Source organism: Chiloscyllium plagiosum, unplaced genomic scaffold, assembly GCF_037043375.1.
Source record: "Chiloscyllium plagiosum isolate Xiang-an unplaced genomic scaffold, Cpla_swu_hap1 HiC_scaffold_38, whole genome shotgun sequence".
Classification (NCBI taxonomy): Eukaryota; Metazoa; Chordata; class Chondrichthyes; order Orectolobiformes; family Hemiscylliidae; genus Chiloscyllium; species Chiloscyllium plagiosum.
In genome coordinates, this window is record NW_028270176.1 from 48,434,693 (window position 1) to 48,453,070 (window position 18,378).

The following is an 18,378-nucleotide window of genomic DNA, read 5'->3' on the forward strand; positions in this document are numbered from 1 at the left end:
AATGCTCTGCCCCAGAGGGCAGTGGAGGCCCACTCTCTGGATTCATTTAAGAAAGAGTTGGATAGAGCTCTCAAAGATAGTGGAATCAAGGGTTATGGAGATATGGCAGGAACAGGATACTGATTAGGAATGATCAGCCATGATTATATTGAATGGCGGTGCAGGCTCGAAGGGCTGAATGGCCTACTCCTGCAGCTATTGTCTATTGTGTGTGTGTGTGGGGAGGGGAGGGGGGCGTGGGTGTAAGGGATTCACTCAGGCATCCATCCTGCTGAGACACCAGTGAATTTACTCATAACCACAAGTTGAAGGATTTTTTTTTCTCTTATTCACACCAAGTAATGAACAATGGTATTGGCAGTTCATAAAGTTTTTTGCATATAGAGAACTTAGTTTTGGAAATGTTCACAACATCGTTGAACATGTACAGATTCACACTGGGTAGAGACTTTTATTTTCCTTTATTCATTCACAGGATAAGGGTGTCGCTGACCCGGCAGCATTTACTGCCCATGCCTAATTGCCCAGAGGGCAGGTATGAATCAACCCCATTGCTATTTATATTGATATTAATCAACACGAATGTCAGACTAGATTAATTATCATCAAACTCAAATCCATTTGATATTCATATATTTACAATCAGTGTTCAATTCACCAAATGTAGCTGAAGGTAATAATCTTCAAGTGATTCGAACAGAGAATACATCTGAATACTTGTTCAGCAAATTAAAGCCTGTGGTGTTTAGATAGTAATAATTTTAAAATTGACTTGAGAATAATGGAACAAGTTGATTGTTGGGTATCTGATAATCTTGTTTTAATCTGGAGTTAATTTAGGATTAGTTAACAAATGGTAGGGAATCCCAGCCCCATGGAGTGCACATCCAGTTCCATGTGGGAAAACCAGGACACTTCTTGTATCAGCGAAACCACAAGAACACGGAGGTGACACGGGAAATGTCAGGAACACCAGTTAATCCATGGTTAAAGTACTGCACTCACTCCTAGTCCCCACGTTGAAGTGTTCTCAACAGAGAGAGTACAGAGGAGATTGATCAGAATGTTTCCATGATTGGAGAATGTCGGCTCTGAGGAAAGGTTGGATAAGTTGGGGATGTTTTCCGAGGAGGATGAGCTGAGATTTAATTGAAGTGATAAGATGCTGAGGAATCCAGATCGAGTGGCTAGGAAGGGGCTATTCATAACAGAGAGGTCAGAAACTGGAGGTTTTAGATTGAAACTAATTCTCAGAAAGAAGGGGAGTGGATGGTGGGGAGCAGGAACTCACTGATGGGGTGGTAGAGGCAGTAGTCGGCATCACATTAGAATAAAAGGACATGGATGTAACTGAAACGCTAGAACATGCAGGGCTATGGACTAAAGTCTGCAGAAAGGGATCATTGCGATTTATTTGACATTTCTCCAGAATATTAAACTCAAGTCCAATTTGAGAATTTATGAATATCAGCCGACCTGAATTCAAAACGTCAGAATAAATTTGTCAGTAAGTTTCAGCACAGATCGAGGCCACTTTGTCCATCCTGTATGTGTTGGCTGTAATAGAACGATCCAGGCTTTACAGCGTTCTGTACTCACCAATGACAGCAACAATTTCAGACTGTGAACTCTGTCCTCTATGTTGTTATAATCTGTTTTTTCAAAGTATTTCTTTGGCAGCTGCTCACCTTGTTTCCTTGTTTCTTTCCCAGCCCTAACTCCTTTCCCTGTGGCCTTGAGGGACTACCATTTCTGCTGTTTAATTTCTCCTGCCTTCCCCCGTGTGACAGAATGTCTTTTTGTCCTTGTCTCACCCCCACCTTGCTCACAACCTGTTACATTTCTGATGGTTCCCAGACATCTGTAACTATCACTGCGCCCCCTGGGTCAATGGCACGAGTTTTGAATTCTCTTCCTCCTGAGATAATCAGAAATCTTTCCAGTTGCAGTTTCCCCCAGATTTTATTTTGGAAAAAAAACAGAGCATTTCTGTCAGAGTCAAGTATTTGTGAGCCTTCATCCACAATCCTGAGCACTTAGACATAATATGTGACCCTCCCACAGATGTGCAGGTTTGCTGGATTGGCCGTGCTAACATGGCCTGTAGTGTGTAGGTTAGTTGGGTTGGGCTAACCTTGGTAAATGTGGGATTATGGAGGTAGGGTCATTGCAGACTCGATGGATCGAATAGTCTCTTTGTGCACCTCAGAGATCCTGTAATTCTAACTAGTTGTGATTGTCGACACGTTTTCCTCATGCCAGGTTCATTCAGCTCAGGTACACATGCTGCCTTTGTGTTTCTGTGGGTGCTCTCTCACTCCTTTCCTTCTGTTTTACAGCAATTTCACACTGTACGTGAGGGTGAGAATGAATTTGTAAATATAAATACTCCAACCGAAACCCACACAGGTCAGGACCTGTTTCTGCTGCTGATGTCGCTCACAGGGAACAGGAAAATAAAGGTTCAGTCATACATCTTACAAGGACACAGAGGTTACAATCACCAGGAATGGCTACACAGCTTAAAACTCTATTCTCAAAAAAAAGGACGCTGGAGAGACAACCTGGTTCAAGTAGGAAGCTTTGTGTCTGTATTTTCAGAGATTTGAGGCTGAAATCATTGGGTTTGAAGCATGCTTCATTGCCCCAGGTCATCAAAGGTGCTATCTAAATGTGCCTCTTTCTTTGTGTATTTTTGTCTGAGTTAACAATCAGATGGACAGGTCAGTCAGTGTCTGAGTGTTTTTCCAAATCCCTGATCCCAAATCTGCCTCCCCCACAATCTCAGGTGCCTCACCACTCACTGGGTCATGGAGAAACTCTGCCGTTACAATGAGAACTGCCTTTGCTGTCAGCTCTCCTAATTCTTCTGCCTAATCCCCACTTCTCTTCATTTAATCCCAGCTGCCTCTAGTCCACCCATATGGACATGTTGAAGATCATGACAGGAGATTGGATTGAAACTGAGTGTTCAATAGCCAGAATGAAAGAGGAAGAAGGAAATAAACCGGGTTTGTGGGTCTCAGGGGATACAGAATCCAGGCTGAGCCCTTTGTGGGCATTCCCGCAGTAATACGAGACAGCATTCCATGATGAGAGTTAAATCCGAGAGGCAGGAGAGGGAGCCACTGAACATTAGCAGGTTTAACTCAAACACAGGAGGTTTGTTCAGTCAGTAACAGTGTGTTAGACAATGGCTGTGATGTGAACAGTGAGGGGAAATGTTACCACAAGCTGCAGATGGACAACTTTCATTGGAACAGGAGGAGGCCATTCAGCCCCTCAACCCTTCTCTGCCATTCAGAATGATCATGGCTGATTTGTGGCCTAACTTGCAATTTTCAAAACCCTCCAAACTCATTAATAAACTCCTCTGCAACAGACAAGATCAATATTGAAAAACTAACCATCTGCAAATGCTGGGAAATCAGGAATAAAAACAGACATTGCTGGAAAAAGTCAGCAGATCTGGCAACATCTGTGGAGAGTGAACCTCTGGGTCCAGTGACTGGTCAGGTGACCAGCTGCAGCTGACCATTCTGGCTTTTCTGTAACACTCTCTGGAACAGGTTCTGGTGCGAGGGGAATGAGATTGTCAATAACAACTGAGAAAACAGGAGGACGTGCTCAATCAGACTAAAACCCATTTTGGTCTTTCACTTTTAATTCAACTGCAAAAATTATTCATTATTATTTCTGAAATAGGATAATAGACCAGAAAACAACTCTTCATGTCACTGGGTCTGGGAAACTGTTTATTCTGACCTGGTCCAACCGACATGTGAATCCAGACCCTGAATAATGTGGTTGACTCTGAACCATCTCCTGGGCAGTCAGAATGGATGACAAATGCTGCCCCAGTAAGTGATGCCGTGATCCCATGAACAAACAAAACAAATCCAATCACTGTGGTTACTTGTGAACTCACCGGTGTTTCATCAAGCTGGATATCTGAGTGAACTGCTTCCCACGTTCAGAGCAGGTGAATGGCCTCTCCCCAGTCTGTATTCACTGGAGTATAGTGAGGCTGGATGGTGTACTGAACCCAATCCTACAGTGAGAGCACCTGAATGGTCTAGCACTGGTCTCCTGTGACAGGAAGAGATGATATTCACCATCCCGGGGGATACTGGGTAAAGATACCTCCAAGAGGGATCCAGTGAGAGTTGATTAGGACAAACTGTTCGCATGCATGGTAGAATCAATAATGAGGAGGCACCGATGTAAAGGGATTGACAAAGGAAGCGCATTGACATGAGACAAAACAATTTCATGCAGAGAAAGTTTATGGTCAGGAATGCACTGCCAAAAAGTGTGGTGAGTCAGGTACAATGAAGAGAATTCAATTGAACAGTTATTGGAAGAGGACGAATGGGAAGGTTTATGGGGTAAAGGTAAAGAATGGCATTCAGTGAGGTGATGAGCCCATCAGCCTCCTTTTGTCCTTGTGTGAACATTTTATTCGAGCCCTCTCAGGAAATATCAGAGCAGGGATTGTGAAGGGGTCAGATTGAATGACGGTCTCGGTGAACAAAAGTGAGACACAGACACAGAGGGGTTTTGGGATGGATTGAATCAAATGTTATCAATTTGCATGGCCCCCAACACTATAGCAGTTACAAACGGGAGTGATCAAGAGAGTGGAATTAGAGCAGCAAATATATCTTAAACATTTATGCAGCTAAAGAGGATGCTGGGTAAAGAAACCACTGTGCTGATTTAATTCCAGATACACAAGCCTGGGAGCACATCCTTCCTGTATCTGTCCTATCGAGCTCTTGAAGAATTTTGTTCATTTCAAGTGTTTCTTAGATACTCCAGAGAAGACAGTTTCATGCTCTTCAATCTCTCCTGCCAGGGAAATGCTGTCGTCAGAATTCAAGTCACTGGTGCATGTAACTGGCTGCTTCATGGACTGGAACTGGCAATTGAGACTGTAAGGTTACTGTATAAAATATCTTCAATTGTATTGCCAGATGCATGAGGGGCTTTAAGAAAAAAACACAACTCAAGGGCATTGAGTGTCAGAGCACTTCCTGTTGTGGGACATCCTGTTCTGGCACAATTTATTGATAGCTGTTAGAATTGACCTGCACTGGCTCCGTAGAAGTGGTCAGACCATTATAACTGTCATTGGAGCAGGTAATAAATTTCTCATGGGTTAAAACTTTTAAATGAAAGAATAGGTGTGGGTTCTTCTGGTAAAGTGTGCAAAGTTATTCAAAATGGTCCTAATTTACTTTCAGAAACAAGTGAGAGAAAGGCACATTACTGAGGTCATTGCATTAGTCCAAATTTATAAGTTCAGGAGAACTGATGGGAAAACTGGTTTTGGGAGTTGTAGTAATGATAGGGAAAAATTGTTTTACAGAGAGTGAGAGTTCCCAGATGGGAAACATTAACATCACATCAACTGCAGAGTCATCCAATTCTGCAGGTCCTGATCCTTATCGTTAATAAGGAAGGGGAAAGCAGCATTCCCAGCCCAGAGAAATCATTCCCATGTTTCACATGTGGTCGAATATTTAACCAGTCATGTGATCTGGGAAGACACCATTATGACTGGACCAGGGCGAGGGTATGCAAACATGGGGATTGTGGGAAGGAATTTACCTACCCTCCCAGTAAGACACTCACCGACACAGTCACACTGCAAAGAGGCTGCTCACCTGCCTCATGTATGGGAAAGGGTTTACTCGATCCTACAATCTGCTAAGGCACCAGAGATGGCACAGTGGATTTAGACCCTGCACCTACTCAATGTGTGAGAAAGTATTCATTCAAATCTCCCACCCGCAGAGACATCAGTGCATTCCCATCGGGAAGAGGTCATTCACCTGCTCAGTGTGTGGGAAAGGATTCACTCAGTGACCTGCTGAAACACCAGCAAGCTCACTATGGGGAAAGGCCATTCACTTGCTCCCAGCGTGGGGAGAGATTCACTCAAATGTACCAGCTGCTGAGTCCCCAGTGAGCCCACGCGGAGGAGAGGCCATTCAGATGCTCAGTGTGTGAGGGGGATTCAGTGATTCATCCTGCCCCCTGAGACCCCAGCGAGCCCACACAGGGGAGAGGCCATTCAGATGGATGTGTGTGAGAGATGACAGTGATTCATCCTGCCCCCTGAGACCCCAGCAAGCTCATACAGGGGAGAGGCCATTCAGATGGTCAGTGTATGAAAAGGGATTCAGTGATTCACCTTGCCCCCTGAGACCCCAGTGAACCCACACAGGGGGAGAGGCCATTCAGATGCTCAGTGCGTGAGAAGGGATTCAGTGATTCATCCTGCCCCTGAGACCCCAGTGAGCCCACAGAGGGGGAGAGGCCATTCAGATGATCAGTGTGTGAGAAGGGATTCAAAGATTCATCCTGACCCGAGACCCCAGTGAACCCACACAGGGGGAGAGGCCATTCAGATGCTCAGTGCGTGAGAAGGGATTCAGTGATTCATCCTGCCCCTGAGACCCCAGTGAGCCCACAGAGGGGGAGAGGCCATTCAGATGCTCAGTGTGTGAGAAGGGATTCAAAGATTCATCCTGCCCCGAGACCCCAGTGAGCCCACACAGAGGAGAGGCCATTCAGATGCTCAGTGAGTGGGAAGGGATTCAGTGATTCATCCCACCCCCTGAGACCCCAGCGGGTTCACACTGGATATGAAGCATTCACCTCTTTGTGTGACAAGGGGTTTGCTGAATTTTCAACACAACTGAGTCCAGTAAGTGGTCATCCACCTGCTCCATGTGGGGTAGAGTTCACACATCACTGCTGGACTCTGATTCTGATATTACTGTCCATCAATTTCAGGACTGGACATTGTACATGATGACACTGCTGGAGTACTGATGTTGTGGTTGTTAATCACATTAACTGGGCTGGAGTTGACAGAATTTATGTTGCCACTTTCTGAACCCCAGGTGTCTCTCTGGGCAGTTAGTCTCCACAAACAGCAATGTGACAATAAGCAATGATCATCTATTTCGATTTAAATTATGATCGTAGCACGGCTGCTTCACAGCACCACGTACAAGGTTGGAGACCAGCCTTGGTCAATGTGGAGTTCCCACATTCTCCCCATGATAATGTGGTCCCCTCCAGGTGCTCTGGTTTCCTCCCAGTCCAAAGATGTGCAGGTTAGGCGGACCAGTCGTGCTGAATTGTCCACAGTGTCCAGGATTGTGCAGACTAGGTGGACCAGCCATGGGAAGTTCAGTGTTACAGTGATAGAGTGCTCTGGGCATGATGTTCTTCAGACGGTCGGTGGGGCTTGATTGGCCAATGCTCTCCTTCCACACTGTCGGGATTCTATTCTATGATTGAGGATAAAGGCTACACAGCAAGGTGTCCTTGGAGAAGGAGCATGTGGTGTGCATCAATGCTTTTGATGCCTTCAGATAGAGGTAGGCACCACAGGGGATACAGTGCTTTATCTCTGTCGCTGCTCCCTCACCCCCAACTCTCCTTTGATTTAGTCCCTTCTCACTCTGTCACTTGCAATGGTTTGCTTTGCCCGTCATGGGCCTTGTTTATAAATATTCAATTGGTTACACGGGTGGTTTACTGTGGCTGATTAACAAAAAGCAAAATGGCTTAATGTTGATTTTGATGGTGGGAAGGTTGCAGTGCGGTTGTAGGCGGGGGAAATGTGATGGTGCTGCCTCCTGGAGGATGCACCACTCAGCGTCCCTCTTCATCCTGTAGTAACATCAACCGGGATTCAGCAACTCGAGATAGAACCCATTTCCAGGATATGGGCATCACTGGCTCAGCCAGCATTTAGTCCCCATCTCTAGTTACTCTTGAGAAGATGGTAGTGAGCTGCTTTCTTGTACCATTCAGTCCATTTGGTGCAGATAGACTGACAATGCTGGGAGAGAGAGTGTTGCAGGATTTTAGCCGAATGATTCTCTATCTTTGGTTCTTCAAATTCTGGTTAACTTAATCACGATCGGCACATGATTTTGAGATTTCAGTCTGCAAATCTTCACCATCTCGCACCCTGTATAAAGGAATATGTACAGATTAGAAATTCAGAACAGACAATTCTAGTTGCTCTGGAATATTTTTCCCCTTTCTTCCCCAAAAGCTGTAACCCTCCAGCCCACTTACTCTCTCCCACCATTCTGACTCTGCTGCCCCCTAATGTACCCCTAATGTACATTCTCATGGAGTTACTGATAAACAGATCCATTCCACCACTTCCCATCCCTGGTTAGACTCTGCACCCTTTCTGGGTTCACTTCCTTTCCCTTCAGTAGCTGCAAGTCAGTAATGTAACAGCAGAATGAGACAAAAGGAAACAGAAAGGGAGGTGGCAGATCCTGGACAGAAGAACCTTCAGTCTGGGAGAATGGGTCAGATCCTTCTTTGTTTCCCATTGGTTGATTCCCACCATTACAATGAATTGAGGATGGAGAGTGGTCCTACATGGGTGTGGTGACACTTTGATCCCCCAACAGATCAATACTATAAGCAGATACATTCCTCCTCCAGCCAATCACAGTGTGAAATACTTTCTGCAAAGTATACTTACCCAAAGCACATGCTCCAAAACCCGCCCACATTCTGTACATGTACAGTGCCGGGTTTCCCCACACACGTGTGGGCCCTGCTTCAGGGACTGTGGGAGTTGTAGTCCCCATGAAGCCACTGGAACCCTGTCTCTGGAAAGTGATTGAAAAGTGTAGGCTGGAGGGTGTTGTGTATAGGATCCCCATTCAGACACACAGAACATATGGACTGTCACTGGGTTTTACTGATACATCTGCTTCCACAACCTGATTTTCTGATATAAGGAATATAGACTCAGCCAACTGGGGTGTGGGGTAGTTAATAGGAGATGATTTTAAGCAGAGGTGGCTCAATGGTTAGCATTGCTGACTCACAGCGTCAGGGACCTGGATCTGATTCCAGCCTTAGGCGACTGTGTGGAGTTTACACGTTCTCCCCGTCTCTGTGCGGGTTTCCTTTGGGTGCTCCAGTTTCATCTCTTAGTCCAAAGATGTGCAGGTTAAGTGGATTGGCGATGCTAAATTCCCACAGTGACCATGCCTGTGCAGATTAAGCCATTAACCATGGGAAATCCAGGGAATGGGTGAGTCTGAATGGGATGCTCATTATAGGGTTGGTGTGGACTCCATGGACGAGTACCCTGTTTCTGCACTGTCGGGATTCTATTCCATTCTCATGAAGGAGAATGTACTTATCTCAATGTGCTGTGAATCTGTGGAATTCCCTATTCAAAATGCGGTGGATGCCAGGACAATGAGCAAATTTAGTGAAGAGATACAAATGTTGAATTTGCAATGAGATGAAGGGTGAGAGAGAGCTGGCGGGAAAATCCAGCTGAGACCGAGGTGAGCTCAATCATCACCAAATTAAATGGTGGAGCTGGTTCGAAGGGCTGCATTCCCTCTCCTGTGCCCAGTGCTTATCTTCTTACGGTAATAACTAGAAAGCTGAATCCAAAACTCACCACCTTCACCAAAGGGGATTTTTGGTAAAAGAGGATAGTCAGGTGGATTAGCGTTCCAATCTTAGATAGTGAGGAAGTATGTGGGAGATAATAATTTTGCAATTTTAAACTGAGGTGAGTTAAGAATCACACAACAACAGGTTATCGTCCAACAGGTTTAATTGGATCATGATGAAGGAGCGTCGCTCCGAAAGCTAGTGTGTTCCCAATTAAACATGAGGGACTATAATCTGGTGTTGTGTGATTTTTAAAATTTTGTACACTCCAGTCCCAGACCGGCATTTCCAAATCATGTAAACTGAGGGGAGACAGTGATTTATGGTTTTAGACTGTGTGGTACATTCACACCGTCCAGAATACTCTGTTCTGAATATCTATCCTATAATTTATCACAAAGCCAAGGTCTCTGACAATGAAAACCAAAACACCCAGGTAACATCGCCTCACCTCGTAATCTGATAAAAGACTTGTGTTAAGTATGGTTGAATTTAGAATACAGTTGGAAAGCGGGAAGATTAAATCCAATCCCAAGATCCTGTGCTAAAACAAAGGAGACTACAATAGGATGAGGCAGGAGTTGGCTAATGTAGACTGGAAGCAAAGACTTTAGGGTGGGACAGTTGACAGACAGTGGAGGAATATCAAAGCAATTTTTCAAACTGCTCAGCAAAAGTATATATCAGTGAAAAGGAAGGACTGTAGGAAAAGGAGTAATCTGCCATGGGTTGCTAAGGAAATAAGGGAGTCTATCGAATTGAAATTGAATGCATACAAATTGGCAAAGCCTAAGGAGAAACTAGGAGATTAGAAAAACTTTAAAGATCAACAGAAAGCTGGATGGGATTGGGGGAGAAAAGTGATGAGTAGCTATCCCCAGGGCCAGAATAGCAGTTTACACGGCTAGAGGGGAACCTATTGTGTGGGGAACATATGGCCTCTGTAATTGTTGAAGCACTTAACTGTTACCATAGAGATAATCCTGATCACGTTACAAATCACAGCAAACTCTAAAAGCTTGTACTTCCAAATAAACCTGTTGGACTATAACCTGGTGATGTGTGGTTTTTAACTTTGCCCACCCCGCTCCAACACCGGCTCTTCCACATCAGAATCCTGACAGACAGCCCCACTGAAACTGAAGCGCCTGTCAGATACCTGACTGAGCCACAGGGGTGTGGGGGAGGGGTATGTGGTTTAACCACAAAGTGTTGAGGTGAACTCGACTTTTAACTGCCATTGCCATGGAGATAATATTGAGAGACAGCGTCCATTCAAAACCACAAACCACAAAGGTATAAGAATGGGAGCGGCACATCGGACAGGCGGGGAGTTACCTGATGCTGCCTGGAGGTGTTCTGCATGTACACTATCCAGGTAACTGCCATGTCTCATCAATAAAGACTCAAAGAAGACCTCTCAGAGTTCTGTACCTAGTTATTCCTATCCAGCAGGGTTCAGGAATATGAGGACACAGCAGTCAGACTTCACAGTGGAGGATACGAAGAACATGCCAGTAATTGATAAGGAGACTGAGAAAAGTGAGGACCAAGAAACAACCATCATCACGAAAGCGTTAGAGTTGGGCAAGCTAATGGAGCTAAAGGTAGACAAGTCTCCTTCCCAGGGTGCTACCAGAGATAGCAGGAGAAATAGTAAATATACTTCCCTCAGGTTCCCTTTCATAATTTCTCCTCTAACCGTAAACTGATGCCCTCCACTCCTTGATTCCCTGGGCAAAAGACTGTGTGCATTCACCTAACCCAGGCCTCTCATGGTCTTATACACTTCCAGAAAACATCCCCCCCTCTGTTTCCTCTGCTCTAAACAAAAAGGTCCTCGCTTGTCCAACCTCTCCCTATAACTCAGACCCCTGAGCCCTGGCAAAAATCCTTGTAAATTTCTTCTGCACTTTTTCCAGTTTAATAACTGAAACCTACATTACATCCATCACATTTCCAGTATCTCCTCATGGCACTGGAACCGACGTGACAACGCCAATGGATTACAAGCCATGATCGATAATTACCTCCTTTCCAACAATCCCGTTTTCATCGTTTGTTCCATGGTGCAGGTATCCTTGTGTCTTTCTGGTTGCATGATTAATTAAAACTTTGCGCTCATACAAAACAAATCTGTAGCTTAATTGTTCCTGGGAAATGTGCCATGTTTTTTCAGATTTTTAACAACAAATGAACTCTCTCTCCACAGTCACCATGCTAACATGGACTTGGCTGTGTCTCAGTACTTTTTCCAGTCGCACTGACATTTGAAATATTCGCCCATGGACAGAATATACACCTTTCCTTCCACATGAAAAGGCCAATGATATTCAGATCGGCACGGATCAAGTAACCATCAAGACTGAACAGGAAGTTCAATTTGAATTTCTCATCCACAAATCCACCCTTTCAGAACCCCACAACAGAGAAAATAAGTCACCACCGTTAACACAGGATGGAAATTCATAAGACAGTGAGAGTATTAAATTGTAGTTTCTTTGTTCCCCCAAAACTTTAAAGCTCAGTCTCACAATTGCTCTCTTCTGTGAACTGAAATCCAAACCAATCTCCTCACCCCTTTTCCTCCACACCCAGTTCTCACACACTCTCTCTTCTCTTTGAAATCAGCTTCCTAGCTCCTACCTGCAGACTAAGAACCAAAAAAAGATTTCTTCCCACAATCCAAAGATGTGCAGGTCGGGTGAATTGGCCATGCTAAATTGCCCATAGCGTTAGGTACATTAGTCAGAGGGAAATGGGTCTGGGTTACTCTTCCGACGGTCGGTGTGGACTGGTTGGGCCGAAGGGCCTGTTTCCACACTGTAGGAAATCTAATCTAATCAAATCAATGAGTCTGACTCTGAGCCTCCTGGATGTTGGGGAATCCTTCCCCCACCTCCCAGGTTTCCTTCCTGGTCAGAACCAAACTGATTTTTTTTTCCCCAGTCTGGAACATTTTATTTATTTCCCCCACACGGACCCTCTGATGAGAACCATCCTGCACATCATATTTGATTGAACTAAGATGAACCAAATTAGAACTTTAATTGCAGGCCCATCTGTGTTCCTTTCCATAACATTCCTGAATCTTCACACGAGTTCTGATAACTTTCTGCAAAATGCTCCCTCCACTGATAGCCGACCACTTGTCACGATATCAGGGCAGGGGCCATTTCCCTGGGTCCTGTTCCCAGAGGGAGGAAACTGCCAACGACAGATTAATCCCACACACGCACAGCCTCCCTCCTGGCCCTGACCCGCCCTGCACATACACTAACAATTTGCCAGCACTGCGCCCGTGCACTGGTCTCCCCTCCGACAGCACATGCTCCAGATCACACACGAAGCTGGGTGATTGACAGCAGCTGCTGCCCAATAGGGTGGAGGGGGCAGGGCTGGAGATAGTAAATAATGAATGAATGTGGAGGACACTGGGGGATGGACAGGTCAGTGAGGGACAGGATCAGTGCGGCAGTAGGAGGGGACCCTGGACAAAGTGAGCAACGGGAGAGTCTGACAGGAGAGAAACTACAGGAAGGATCTGTTGAGGCGCAGGCAGGGACAGTTGGGAGACAGTATGGCCTGGCGGCTTGGGCACGTTTTCCAATCAGCCTTTTCAAAGATGGTGTTACTCAACTCTGAGCCCGATCCTCTTGGTTCAGAGGAAGGACACTACCACCAATTCCTGGTGGGCTAGTGGAAAGAAGGGAAGATTTTCTCAATCTCTCTCACATGGAAACTCCATGAGCTCCTCCCACTTACTGTCTACGGTGGGGATGAAGGAGACAGAGCAGGTGGAGGGGGTTAGGGATATAGGGACTGCCTTTCAAATGGAACTTACCTGTGTGGGCGATATTAACAAGACTCAAAACACAGTCACCAACACAAACCTGATGTACTTGAACTTTATCCATAATATTAACACTCATAACTGGGTGACACAGATCCCAATGTACAGAGTTAAGTCCTGGATATCAATAATGGCTTTGTGTATGAGAAATCACGTCTCATGAACTTGCGTCAATTTTTTTGAAGTACCAAAGAGGATTGATGAGGGCAAAGCGGTGGAAATGATCTACATGGACTTCAGTAAGGCATTCAACAGGTTCCCCATGGGAGACTGGTTAGCAAGGTTGATCTCATGGAATACAAAGAGAACTAGCCATTTGGATACAAAACTGGCTCAAAGGTAGAAGTCAGAGCGTGGTGGTGGAAGGTTGCTTTTCAGATTGGACACCTGTGACCAGTGGAGTGTCACAAAGTATCAGTGCTGGATCCACTAATTTTCATAATTTATATAAATGATTTGGATGTGAATATAGGAAGTATTAGTAACATGACTCCAAAATTGGAGGGTGTAGTGGACAGTGAAGAGGATTACCTCAGATTACAACAGGATCTTGATCAGATGGTTGAATGTGCTGATGACTGGCAGATGGAGTTTAATTTAGATAAATGTGAGGTGCTGCATTTTGGGAAAGCAAATATTAGCAGGATGTATACACTTAATGGTAAGGTCCTCCGGAGTGCTGCTGAACAATGAGACCTTGGAGTGTAGGTTCATAGCTCCTTGAAAGCAGAATCGCAGGTAGATAGAATAGTGAAGAAGGTGTTTAGTATGCTTTCCTTTATTGGTCAGAGCACTGAGTATAGGAGTTGGGAGGTCATATTGTGGCTGTACAGCACATTGCTTAGGCCACACTTGGAATATTGCGTGCAATTCTGGTCTCCTTCCTATCAAAACAATATTGTGAAAGTTGAAAGTGGCCAGAAAAGAATTACAAGCATGTTGCCAGGGTTCGAGGATTTGAGCTCCAGGGAGAGGATAAATACACTGTTTTCACTGGAGCGTCAGATGCCGATGGGTGACCTTATAGCGGTTTATAAAATCAGTAGGGGCATGGATAGGGTAAATACACAAGGTCTTTTCCCTGTGGTGGGGAGGAGGCACGATGGGGGGTGGGAGACAGAGGGGAGAGACCGAGAGGGGAGGATGACCGTTATTTTGTAGATCTACAACACAAACCTGTTCCTGTTTTCTCCCCATCCCGTTCAATCCCTCTGAAGGGCTCAGAACAAGTGCACAGTCCCTGGAAAGTACAGCTTCAGGGTGATGAAGGTTGCATTTGGGACGCTGACCTTTATTGGTCTATGCACTTATCAATAAATGGACCTGGGTTCAATTCCACTCTGTGGTCACAGACGCGCCTGTCTCTGACCCTGACTACTTGATCCCCTGTCACTACAGCTCTGTCATTCTCCTTCCTCCAGTTCTGTGCAGCGGAGCTATCTGTGTTTGCATGAACCTGGCTGTTGCTGATTTCCCATGAGAGCCCACTCCACCTGTTCCCAACCTTATAGAATCTCAAGCGGTGCACAATATCTGTTTGAGAAGGGGAATGATCACTGGGGAGTCCTGCACTGCCTTCCTGAGCCTTTTACTTGATCTGATGGTCACCCATTCCCTTTCTGCCTGTGTAACCCTCACCTGCAGTGTGACTAACTCACGAACCATGCTGTCCATAACATTCTCAGTATTGCTCCACAGTGAGTCCACTCTCAGCTCCAGGTCTGAAAAGCAGTTTCCCAGTAGCTGCTGATGGGCACACTTACTGCACACATAGCCGTCAGGGAGACTGGAAGCATCCCTTATTTCCCACATTGTACAAGAGGAGCACAGGTCTGAGGGCTCCTGTCACAATGTCTCTCTAGTTTCAGCTAGCTACTCTCATTAAGAGAATTTAAATGAGCTAGAAACCATTCTTCACTTCAAACATTTCCATTATAATCTAAAGCCCCGATCTTTACTTAAGCTGACATTTTATACTTTTAAAAACTGTTAAAAAAACTCAGCAGGTTTCACTTACAAACTGGCTGTTCCCATTGGGACCATGCGAATTTCTGAATGGCCTGAACTAAAACTGAAGCTGAGCTTCACCTTCTCCCTGTCTCCCCTCTGTCTGTTTCGGAGTTGGGTGTAAACACTCTCATTGAGCCAAGCAGCCCTCACAGTGCAGCCCTGTCATTTTTATTGTCTGTTCACACCGACAGTGCCCTCAGCCTCCTGTACTGTTCCAGTGTATCTCAATGGGAGCTCAGGAACTGCATCTCATCTTTCAATTCAGCCCTTTGTAACACCAGAGTCAACACAGACTTCAGCAGTTTCTGAATGAACAGGCAGTTGTCAGAATCTGGAACATTCCACCTGAAATGGTGCTGGAATTTGAGTCCATAAGGAATTTTAATGAGAAGTTTCCAGTGAATTGAAAATAAGGAGTTTACAGGTTAACATCATGAAGTGGGTAACTAGGACCAAATCTGACAGTTCCTACAAAGAGACGAGGTGTAATTTGGATAAATCTGTGCTCCCTCTCAGGGCAATATCTCCTTCCACAGCTGCAGGGCCCAGAATAGAGCACAAACCCCAAGGGTGATCCAACCACAAATTTGAACATCTTTCTGCTTTTTGCTTGAAAAAAAAAATAGATACTTTCCCACAGACAGTACAGACACACATTTCTCCTTCCACAGTTAAATGTCAATGGTATTCAGATCCTCATGACCCTGCTGACGACAGAAAATTGCTTTTGAGATCCCGGTCTCAATTATTCTCAATTAATATCCTATAAAATGGATTCAAAACACAAAGCTCACAGTCAATGCAAGATGAATAGTGAAGGCAAACACTTCTCTTGGTATGTGTTTGGTGTGTAAATGCTCCTCTTCAAATCACCCCTCCCCCACCCAGGAAGAGGACATGTCCATGTGCCTCGCTGTACCTTGCCCCAAATAAAGATGGCGGCTGAGGGCCACAGCCATTTTCCCATTTGCTGTAAACGTGGGACCAAGAGTTTCTAATTCAGGCCTAACTACCTGTACAGAGTGTAATTAAACCCTCCCAGTATATGATTTGGAAATGCCGGTTAACAGACAATCAATTTTTCAATGTATAATTTCAGTTACATCACACTGTAAATTTTTGCTATAAATTCTGTGTTACGATTGAGCCCTCCACTATCACCTGAAGGAGCGTCGCTCTGAAAGCTAGTGCGCTTCCAATTAAACCTGTTGGACTATAACCTGGTGTTTGATTTTTAACGTTGTACCTCCCAATCTAAACCGGATCCAACTCCCCTTTCCCGTTTCCTCCTTCTGCACACACCAAGGGTCATTCTAGGTCCAGTGACCCTTCCTCAGAACCGAGGCAGCTGGGAAAATTAGAATCTCTACAGTGTGCTAACAGGCCATTCTGCCCAACAAGTCACACCCACCCTCTGAAGAGTTTCACAACCAAACCCATTCCCCGACCCTATTATTCTACATTTCTCCTGACTAATGCACCTAACCTATACATCCCTGAGCACTACGGGAAATTTAGCTGGGCCAATTCACCTAACCTGCATATCTTTGGACTGCAGGAGATAGGGGTTAAAGAGTAAATAATAGGTGGGGACAGATCCCAAAGAGAGATAGGAACCTTTGGAAAGACAAAGGATTGGATAACAATCTGGCTGGGAGGGTGCATAGCTGTTAATGGATGGGTCAGGAACCTGTGTCTGGCAGAATCTCAGTGGAGGTGCTGGAAATGGCAGCTGATGATCTACGTTTGTTGCAAAACAGACCCTGAGCTTCCAGTTGCCTGTCACTGTAACACATGAGTCTATTCCCTGGCCAACATCTCTGTCTCATGCTTACTGCAGTGTTCCAGTGAAGCTTGATGCAAGCTGGCAGAACACTCCAGAACATACCAAAACGCCCCGTATTTCAAGGACTGCAATTTCCCCTCCCATGTGGTCAACAATACTCTCCAGTGCATCTCCACCACTTCCCACACCTCCATTCCTTTCAGCATTCCAGAGACCATTCCCTGTGAATTCCTCGTCAGATCCATGCTCCCATCAAACCCACACTCCACTCCCAGCACCTTCACATGTCAATGCAAGAGGTATAAAACCTGTGCCCACACCTCCCCCCTCGCCTCCAAAGGACCCTTCCACATCCAGCAGAGATTTTCCCGCACATCCAAACACCTCACCGATTATGGCCTTTGCTTTCGACGTGGTCTCCTCTCCACTGGGGAGTCAGGATATCAACTTGCAGAATGTTTCAGGGAACATTTCTGGGACACATGCACCAACCAGCCCCACTATCCTGTGGCCGACCACTTCAACTTCCCCACCCAATCCGCCATGGACATGCAAGTCCTGGGCCACCTCCACCAAATCCCAGCCAGCCGACGCCTGGAGGAAGAAAACCTCATCATCCACATTGGGACCCTTTAACCACAGAATCAAGGTTTCCTCAGCTCCCCTCCCTTACCTTATTCCAGATCCAACCCTCCAACTCGACACCACCCTCTTGAACTGTCCCACCTGTTCATTTTCCTTTCCAATTATCCATTCCACCCTCTCTCCATTACCCTCCACCTACATCTACCTATTGCCTTCCTAGCTCCCTTCCCACAATCCCCACACATCCCTCTTATTTAACTCTCAGCCCTCTTACTACCGCCCACCCCCCAATCCCAGCATTCCTGATGAAAGGAATGTGCCCAAAACGTCGATTCTCCTGCTTCTGGGATGCTACCTGACCTGCTGTGCTTTTGCAGTGTCACGTGTTAACGTAAGCTGGAAGAACAACACCTCATCTTCTACTTGGGGACCCTGCACCTCTCGAGCCCCAGTATCAAATTCAATAATTTTAGGTCCTGAACTCTCCAATGTCCTAGCGCCCTCGCCTCTTAACCCACACACGGGTTATCAAATAGCCTGCCATTACACACTACCTATATTTAGGCACTAACAGTGGCCATAAACAGCTATTCACCCTCCCCCAGCCAGATCGTTATCCACTCCTTTGTCCAACTGCTCCCATTTCTTTCTTTGGACTCTATCACGACCTATCATT

General features: G+C 45.6%; 1 long non-coding RNA gene across 1 annotated transcript in view; it reads right to left on the reverse strand.

The window, feature by feature from the left end:
• Nucleotides 1-7,339: 7,339 nt before the first annotated feature.
• LOC148139494 (uncharacterized) overlaps nucleotides 7,340-18,378 on the reverse strand; it is a 1,679,690-nt gene continuing 1,668,651 nt past the window's right edge. The window contains exon 7 of the long non-coding RNA XR_015753554.1: nucleotides 7,340-7,996. This is a non-coding gene — a long non-coding RNA (uncharacterized LOC148139494). The remainder of the gene's footprint in view (nucleotides 7,997-18,378) is intronic.